A 10,888-nucleotide genomic window follows, 5' to 3' on the forward strand; every position below is an offset into this window, starting at 1 on the left:
CGAAGTAGCCACAATAGCCGATCATGCATGGGAACAAATGGTGGAAACTGCATCATGTGCTTATCATACATTTTCAAATACACGTATACGCATATCCACCGCCATGTGCGTGTGTGTGTTTGTGTGTGTATAGAGAGAGTGAGAGAGATAGAGAGAGATATATCATCATAATCATCATCATCATCATCATCATCATCATCATAATCATCATCATCATCATCATCATCATCATCATCATCACTATAGCGCGATAAACATTACCATCATTATCCTGATCGGCTGTCATTTAATATCGATGATGATATTCCGTATGTACATCCACGAGTTGCTTTATAAAAAATATATCACTCAGTTTGTAGTGCGGGTCATGCAGGCTATGCGGGCTGAGCGAGCCGCAGATGACGGCCACTTTATAGAAAGAATCAGAGTCTTGATAGAAAGAATCAGAGTCCACGCTACACCTCTGGTATTGCTGTCCTATACAGGTTTCTTGGCTGAGCAGCTGTGGTATCAGTATTTCATCTCTGTCTGTCTGGTTTGACCACGTCGTTGTATCTCAGTTGGAATCCACCTTGGCTTTATGTATTGTTAGACAGTTCTTTCATGCTAGGGAATTTGGTAATCTTAAGTTCAGTGCTCTCCTTTTTGTATATGAATATATATATATATGCATATAACATGAGCTAGCTCATATATATATATATATATATATATGTGTGTGTGTGTGTGTGTGTGTGTGTGTGTGTGTGTGTGTGTGTGTGTGTGTGTGTATGAATGTATGAGCTAGCTCATGTTATATTAAGCAGAGAATTGCCAGTCATTTAAGTTGGCTCAGAAATAGGTACAAAATGAATTCTAACTAGCCTTAGTAAACTAATTTGGGCACTAAAAGTTACTAACAAAGTGTTTTCGATTGCTTGGGAAATAATTAGGAAAACAAAACCTTATAGAATAGTTGATAATATATGTGACCTCTGTGTGGAAGTAATGTACTAAGTTTTCACTTCTAAATTTACTCTTATACACACTAGACAGGAACAGGCTATGTGATGTCCTCACTGGATTAAATATGCGTTTAAACGATTGAAAGAAACATCTATAGTAATTATAATAGTTAAAATAATGATAGTGAAAATTAAAGATATTTATGCAAATAATACTGATAAATATAGTCTCAAGACGAGATAGAGTAGTAACGTGTACCGAACAGTAAACTGAGTTGCTACATCAAAGTGGCAGGTGAATGTTACTTCTAGTTTAACCCTAGGCAAATTCTCCACCAGCCGGTTTCCGACGCAACTTTCTGCATCCTTTATATATAATATATCGCTAGCAGGGGGAGCGAACCCCTACTAACACACCATCAGCTAACAGGAACGTGGGACTGGCCCAGTTTCGAGCTAGCGACATATTGTATATAAAGGATGCAGAACATTACATTGAAAACCAACTAGCGGAGAATCTGCCTGGGGTTAAACCAGTAGTAACATTCAACTGCCACTTTAATGTGGCAACTCGATTTACTGTTCAATACACGTTACTACACTATGTCGTCTTGAGATTTTATAACTAGCTACATTGCTGTTTGCAAATCAGTGACCACTTTGATTACAATATATTGCTGGCAGAAGCGGATCTTAGGTATCACTCCATTGCGCAGGTGCGCGTGACTGACGAAGAGCCACCTAGCTCAGAACTGGACCAGTCCTAGTCCCTCTTAGCTGATGAAGTGTTAGTCGGGGTTCTCTCTCCCTGCTAGTGATGTATTATATATAAAGGATGGAGAACATTGCATCCTTTATATAGCGCTTTCGCGTGTTTAACCGAACTCTTCAAGACAATAAAAAAACCAAGATGGTTTTATCTTTGAAGAATTCGGTTAAACGAACGAAAGCGCTAATATAGAATTATCTAAAATTCTGACTGCCTCCTTTTTCTTAACATGTGTGTGTGTGTACGTATGTATGTCGACTCTTTAGACGAATATGACCATCACTGACAAATTAGCTTATTTCAGGTTTTGTCTCTTTCCTTTTATTTTGTCAGTGACCATAGGACCTACAATAAGTTTTAAAACTAGAAAGTCAATTCCACTGCTTTTTCACATGTGACACTCATATTAATGTGTTGCAATTTCGTGCGTGTTCGCTACAGTACCGTGATTGTGTACTTTCGTGTGCCGTGTGGAAAAGACATAGCGTAATTTTTAAAGACATTGGGGAGAGTGTGATTTGGGGCTATTTGTGCCTTCCTCAAGCAAAACGATTCGTAGTATACCTTGAGCAAATGTTAGTTGAAATAAAATGAAATGAAATACATAGGTCACGAACCGATTAGGTAGGAGCTAATGCGATTGGAGTAGTTATTAATGTCACATATTTGTTTCCCATAATCTCTAGCCTGACTAAAAGGAAACCCATATTAAATATAGTAACGATCACCGTAGTGCTAGTATATACATACATATATATATATATATATATATAATATATATATATATATATATATATATATATATATATATATATATATATATATATATATAAATAATATATGAGTATATGCATATATATGTACATGTATGTACACACCTTCATCTACAAGTATATATAGATGCATATCTGGGTACATGACGTTGCAAAAACAAGGACAAAATGATAAACAAGGTACAGAAAACACACAGGCCACATAGAGAACATTTCCTTCATCAACTTCCACACACACACACACATACACACACACACACACACACACACACACACACACACACACACACACACACACATATATATATATATATATATATATATATATATATATATATATATATATATATATACACACTTACAGACACACACACACAAATATACAAACAAATACATACATATGTATGTCTTAGTTCCAGAAGCCTGTTTCTATTCTCACTATACTTGATTTAATTGTTTTATACCCTTTAGAAATATCATAGAAACTCCTTTGTTGTTTTCTTTGTAAGAAAAGGAAAATAATTTTTATACATCAACAGAGTCCTCAGTGTAGGGGATAAAACCATTTACGCCCTCCCTTTAAATAGGGCTGAGACGCAATTGACTGACATGTCTGAAGATGAAAGGCTCAAAGTAATTGCTCTTGTTTATTGTACTTAAGTATGTGATAAAGAAAGAATCAGATTAGAGTCAAATTTCAGATTAAATATGTTTACCTATGAGGAATAAACAAATATTTGTCTTTAGTTTATATCAACGCCTCCTATAAGTTAAAGAAAAGAAGATATTTTAAGAACTCAGTAAAACTTAAGCACCTTTAAAAAAGCAATAAGGAAATAACGTTTGAGTAAATATTGTTAAGAGAAAGATTAGAAGGAAACTTAGACTTAGAACCTTGAATGAATTTATATTAAACTTCATACTGTCTTTCTAAAGTATATACAGGAGGCCGATGTTATAAGAAAAGCAAATAATTCGGTTATTGAACGTATTGAGGCCATTTTAATTTTCAGTCGATTAGAAATCTATCATTAGAAAGGGTTTTTGAGAATTTGGAGAGCGTTATTAATGGTTGATATATAGAAATACAAATTATAACAACGGTAAAACTGAAATTGCTTGCTAATCGATGTGAAAACAAAAACACCGCTAAGTTTGGTATCTTTATTTCTTATAAATAAAGATTTCTTGTATACCCCAAAGCCTTTTTAATAACACCCACCAAAACGAAGGATTTATATTGATTAAACAACACTGGCCGAGTTTGACAAGGCATTTTTATTTATAATGAAATTTCCTCTTCTGTTCACATCGAGTTAATATTTGCAATCGCGATTAATAAAGTGTGTTGTTTTCATTGGAGATTAAACGAACCTAAAAATATTACTAATGAGTATAAAACCATAGCCAGATGCCACAGACATTTTTATCAATGAATAAAACCAACATTTTCAGTGACTTCATCCGACATTAAAATTAATATTATTACTACTTACCTTCTTTCTCCTTCTTAAATGTTCTCGTGTGTTATTATCGTTGAATCGCTGAGCATTGTCAATATTCTTATGAGTACGCTATTATACATTTATCAATCACGACTTGATATAACATCGGTTTTGACAAGTGTCTCTAATATAATAAAATTCCACACGCTGTTTGGTTCAGAATGAATTTAATTACAAATTTCTATGTGTACAGATCTGTAACTAAACATGTCGATAGGATGTCAGCTAACCGGTCGAAAATGTCTACAGTTCATTTCCCAGCTACGGTGCTCTGTGTTCCTGCAAAAACTGTTCGAATTCTAATTAGCCAGTTCAATGAATTGGAAAATATAGGCTAAATATTTATCTACTGCCGGTAAGAGAAGGAACTATCTACACTTTTGCTCGACCTATTAGAGAAAGAATTGAGTTTTATCTTAAATCGCACCATATTGTTTTTAAAATGGACGGATTGGTTAATGTAGTGGTAGTTAAAGTGTGCCATAAGAAAAAAGGTAAACTACTTACAGGAAGCGAACTTATTAGCTGATCGTCTATAAGAATTGTAGGCGAGTTTCCAAATGAACTACTTCAAAAGAAGGCTAATGACAAATAAATAAAAAATGGTTGACTGACTCATTTGTGGACTTAGTTGTGAAGAAGAGGGCATAAAATTCAATGGTATGGAGTGTCTCTTTAGTATAAAAGCATGAGTGACATATTTCGTAGAGGCTTTGCATCTATGCAAATGTTAGTATTAAAAAACAACTGTCGGGAACAATAATGGTTTATTGAGGTGGATTTTTCCGTATCGAAGTATGGTAAACTAAAAAGAAATTATTTTACTTTTTCACGATAGGCGGCCAGGGCTGTCAGGTATGCGAATGGAGCAGATAAAATCTGGGCTATATATTTTTCATAGCTAGCGGAACCTCTGAAGTGGTAAATATTCAAGCGAGTTGTATACCGCAGTCTACTCTTCAGACCAAAAGCATCTTAATTAAATGAAGTTTACATCGTCGCAAGGAGGTACATGTCAACACACGGACGATTCGATCAGAATAACAGACAATGTAAACTTCATTTATTTAGAATACCCTTGCCCTGAAGAGTAGTCTGAAGTATAAACCTCGCTTGGATATCTACCACTTCTTAGGTTCCGATTGTTATGAAACATACGTAGTCCGGATATTATCTACTCCATTCCTTACTTCTTACCTCCGTTTTTTCTTACTTATATTTAAAAATATCCGTTGGCCAGAACAATTATAGTCTATTTCACCGACAGACTCGAAAATACATTAACGTGTTCCTGTATCTATTTCTTTTTCCCCTTTTACAATTTATTTGCAAATATCCGGTCAGCTTCTCCGGCATAACCTCTTTGTTCTTTCTAATTTTCTTTTGGTAATACCTTTTTAGATGTCTTCCTTTAATTTTTTGCCCCGACGAGAATAGTAATACATAACTATTTTAATTATTACTATTATAATTAATACTTTTTCTTACATGTTTTTATTACCATTTGAAATGGTCGTATTAAATTTTAATTTGAATTTTAATATGTTCTCTTCTCCATTTTTCTAATTGTTAGTAGTGTTTTATATAAGATTTTATCTTATACATGCCTATAACAAACTTTTTACTTACACACACACACACACATATATATATGTATATATATATATATATATATATATATATATATATATACATATATACATACCCACAGACACATATACGCATGCATACAAAAATATAGTCATGCATATATATACTCAAGGAGACTCACTCACATATATATATGTATATGTGTATATGTGCGTACGTGTGATGGTAGCCTCTCGCAGTCCCAGACAGACGGTTTTGCAATTTCTTGCCGAATAACCTTCACAAATTATTTGTTTATAGAGATCAGATGTTTATGCTAAACATTAGCTCACTCTCTCCACCAAATCGACATTGCCTGAACAGGTGCACAAGTGTGTCACGTGTCAGGTGTCGAAGTAAATGCAGAGCAACGTGGCACCAAGTGTTTTTGCTCAGAAAGCACAACGTACCTCCCGTTCCAGGAATTGATACTATGATCTAATCATGCTTTCTCCGAAGCTGTAACTACTAGGCCATACGCCTTCTGTCTGTCTGTCTCTTTCTCTCGCTTGTGTATAAAGAAAGATAGATAGATAGATAGATACACGCGCGCGCACACACACATATATAAGAGTACCCATTGTTATTAAATGGCTGGAAACCATTCGTTCTGTGGATTTGAGGAACTTGCTTAGGGAGTTTATATCTATAGAAATCTATTCCAGAACACCAGAGAAATATTTTTATTCGATAACAAAAGAGATATGCAAGGTTTGTTAAGCTTTATTTTGCCTACAGGTATGCATTTTATTGGATTATAGATGTTGATGTAACCGCAGTTGTCTTTATAAAAAATCTATCAGTAAAATTAAACAGGAAAAAAAAAACGTATTTATTCCTCACAATGACAATATTCACAGAAAAGATAAAAAATGAAAACGTAAAATATTACACAATAAAATAAAACAAAACAAAACAGAAACAATAGCTAAAAAGTTAACCTCATCGATCTAATAGAAATTATGAATATATTTGTATCTCCGATAAAACTCCTCCCGGGCTGTAAATAATATATCGATTTCTTATGCAGGAACCCATATATACATATACATACATATAAATATATATACACATGAGTGTGTGGAGCGGAAGAGGAAAATTGGATTGCGTTGTATACATGCCTTTCTCAATAGTATTAAATGTTTAAGGAAACATACATATGCACAGAGAAATTGAAATTGAGGCGAGAACGTGAGAAACTGAGGCACTTCGTTATTTGTTTTATGGCACCCCTTCGTGCTTACTTGTTTCAGTCTTGTTCGCAGCGGCTCAATGTGACAAAAGAAATAACAAACTTGTTATTAGGTTCTACCGAGACTTGAACTCGGATCGCTGGATTCAGAGTCCAGAGTGCTAACCATTACACCATAGAACCGGTACAATTTTATAGCATAAATTAAAGGTTATAACTATGTTACATAGCGCCTAGTTAGCTCGTAATTAACGAATTAACTGCGGATGCCTTAATGAAACTGTTGTAGACATTGCACCAACAGACTAAAACATAAGAAAACAGTCAGCCAACTTGTAGATCTGAAGAAAAATGTCTAGTATATTTAGAACAATACTGCTGTTAGAAGTAAATGTATAGAAAATCTTTCCTGTTAGACTTTTCAGAATCAAGGTCGTGTTTACACAAATAATTTTTAGAATATAAATAATTTCTAAATCTATTCTCTATGAGGAAGTTGTGCACATTGATAAGGTGGTGGACATGCCAAATAATCTGTTGACTTCTCTTTTTTGACAGTTATTATTTTTCGTTGGTGACGAGCTGGCAGAAACTTTAGAACGCCAGGCAAAAATGACATTCCACCAGTACTCCTTATTATGAATGGTTATAGCTTCCACCATACTGTACGTTCTTATTTCTTTAGTCTCAGTCTTATACAGTGTCTTAACTACAACATCATGTCTCATCGAGAGATAATTCTGTGATGACATTTTCGGACAACTACTTATGATGTGGGTGATATTTTTGGTGTTAACTCCACACAGGAAGTAAAGTAAATTTCGAACGCGGGAGGGATGAGTAAAGAGTCTAGAAACTTGAATAAATACCCATAGAAGACGGAAAAGATGTTGCCAGCAAGTGGCTGCAGAAAGGATATGCCTTCTGACGTTAACCACATTTTGGTCTCCTGTCTGGCTCTAAGGCCGGATTCTGTTTATTTCAGTTGTCCGTCTGTCCACTTGTGGTATCGTCTTGAATCACATTTATTCCATGTTTGTATGTTCACTTTCTGCATTGCATATTCGTTTATTTCTTGTTTGTTTGTTCACTTTCTGTCTTGTTTTATCCCTTGACTCGCAATTTCCTGGCGGCTTCTTGCTGCCGGCACCACCAGAGGGGAACAATAATATCGTTTGACTCTCTGGCCGATAATTGATGAGGATTTGCTGACCTTCTGTGTCTGTTTTCCGTTTGTTTGTGCACTTATATGTTTTTCAACTTATTATTTACATTATAAATATATATATATATATATATATATATATATATATATATATATATATATATGTGTGTGTGTGTGCGTGTGTGTGTGTGTATGTGTGTGCGTGTGTTTGTGTGTGTGTGTGTGTGTGTTTGTGTGTGTATGTGCATTGTGTGTATGTATGTGTGTGTGTGTATGCATTCACACACACATATATACACATGTATATGGGTGCACGTCTACCTATTTGCGAACGTGTATTTATAAGGCAAGAACCGAATATTATATTATATTGAGAAATTTTCGTCATCATTAATTCTAAATTAATTCCAAGTAGAATGCATTGAAGTATGAGCATACTGAGTTTTAAATGATTCTATTATCACATGTTCACATACATTTCTTATGTCTCAACAATACCTCTGTTAAAAGGAAGACCATTTCTACATCATTTAATCGCCGTGATTAAATCTATTTCAGATTGCCGGATGCAGTAATGAAATTAAAAAGAAAAAGATAATTTGGACTTTTGGACAACGTTGCGCTTCAGACACTATGTGAGAACTTGAATTTATTTGATTAAATTTGATTTGACAGTGATTGCAGGCTTCCTCGATCAGAATCTCGAAACAACTACGTGAAAAAGAAACAATTCATTATGCAATTTCTACGCTTGTATTAGCCAAGAGTATATACATAAAAATTAACACTCGCGCTCACACACACACACACACACAGACGCAGACTCACACATAATATATATTATATACAAATATGCATTTTGCATACATACATACATACATACATACATACATACATACATACATACATATATGCATGTATGTATGTACACACAAATTGAGAGAGTAAAATTCAGGCAACGTATGTTTCCTAGCTACAGATAAGATTCTTTTGCGCAACAATTACTCAACGAGGGGTAATCAGCTAGCTGCTCGTCAGGCCAAAGATGCCTTAATTATATGAAGGTTATATTGTTGTTAAGGAATCTCAAATTATGAGAGGTAAGTGAGATCGGTCGGTAATTCAATGCCAGTGATTTGTTATTCTTTTCGAAAATTGGGACAAGCGACTGATAGGAAATTGTCAGGAATATATATGTATAGGCGTTTGTCTGTTACTGGTAGTCAGGAACTGTTACATCTAACTCGCCCTTTACATCATAAAAATACTCTGAACCTATGGTCGCGGAACTGTTTCCGGAGTGAAACGCAATCTTGCAGGATGATAATGCACGCAGCTAAAGTTGTTACTGAATAGTACGAAGAACATTCTAGTGAATTTGAACATCTTATCTGACCACCACAGTCTCCAGGTCTCAATATTATTGAACATTTTATGGTGCATTTTAGAAAAACAAGTTAGGAGTCGATATCTACCACTATCATCACTACAAGATTTGGAGACTGTTTTCGCTTAAGTATGGACAAAAAATCCTTTGGAAACAATTCAAGGAACAGAACTCTAGATGAATTTCATCTCTGAACATCTCTCATGGATTTTTTCGTTCTGGTTTTTCGCAAGGTCTACAAACCACAGTGACGCTCGTCGACTTCCAGTTGCAGATTGCTGGTGCTATGTTCTTCTGAACGGGTGGTAACCGAGGAGATGAAACTCTAGTGGCTGATGCAGATGACTGTGTCAGCCAGATTGCAATTCCACCTCGAGCTACTTCTATTTCTGGCTAATACTAGACCATGTGACTGCTGATTCTTATGGGTATGCTAGTGACGCATTGTGGGAACAAACCCTAGCAGTATGCAAATCATCTCTTGCAGAGGGATTATCCTAGGTAATATAATCAAATATTGTTCATCTTTATTGATGCACTAGAACACTAACACAATGAGAATCAATATCCAACTTCTTTACCTGTGGTTTCGTAATGAAGTCTGAGAAAGGACAACGAAGGTGAGGAAACAATGGAAGGTCGGAACTCTGATTTCAGCATGGAATTGATATCTTGAAGCTGCAAGTGGGTTTCAAGAAATTGCTCGTATTCCCCGTCCATACAGCATGAATGAAGTAACCCCTGGCGATATGATTAGACCGGCTTGGCAATAAATAAAGGAAGAAATAAAGCATAAAATGATCTAGTCTGCTGGATCGACGGTTCATTGGGAGAAGAAAATGGAGTAGGTACATGAAAAAGGATCTTAAATTTCTGGGATTTAAGGAAATGTGTGAGGTAGAGGGTAAGACTAGGTTTGCAGCTAGATCCTTTATATTATTATTGACTGGTATTAGCTCGAGGAGGGGCAGCAGATCATTGTTCGTGGAACTCGAGAGAGTAGCAGCAGAAAATTCTTCGTCATTGATAAGGCAAAAGCATGTGGAGAAAAGATCAGTGTTGTGAGCAAAGATGAAATCCAACGAATACTAATGGAATATATCCAATGTTGGAATGATTGCATCTTCTCCCTCTTTGGTCTGATGGTTACATAGAGGATGTAGGGAAAAATCCTACTACCGAATACGTCAAAACAATCCGGAACATTCCCTGGTGGCATCATTTAAGCTTGGCGTCGCTAGAAGGAACGATACTATCGGAAAGTGTTGAAATCTTAATGAACCGCAGTCGGCAGTCGATGAAGTGAGCGTCTCGCATTGCTATATTATTAAGAATATGATACACACATACGCGCGCGCGCTTACGCACGCACGCACGCACGCACACACACATATATACACGCACATATACAGACACATAAACGAATATAGATGTGCACACATATGCATACGGACACATATATATATCGTTATTTTATGCTATATATATGTAGATACATAGACATATATAAACATATACTATACA

The 10,888-nt window shown here is 35.4% G+C and overlaps 1 non-coding gene across 1 annotated transcript; it reads right to left on the bottom strand.

Annotated features, from left to right (window-relative positions):
- Positions 1–6,923: 6,923 nt before the first annotated feature.
- Positions 6,924–6,995, bottom strand: Trnaq-cug (transfer RNA glutamine (anticodon CUG)). Its single transcript has one exon. It is a non-coding gene; the product is annotated as a tRNA-Gln (tRNA).
- Positions 6,996–10,888: the final 3,893 nt, after the last annotated feature.

The sequence above is a fragment of the Octopus bimaculoides genome, chromosome 1 (assembly GCF_046866305.1).
Source record: "Octopus bimaculoides isolate indiv1 chromosome 1, ASM4686630v1, whole genome shotgun sequence".
In the NCBI taxonomy this organism is placed as follows: Eukaryota; Metazoa; Mollusca; class Cephalopoda; order Octopoda; family Octopodidae; genus Octopus; species Octopus bimaculoides.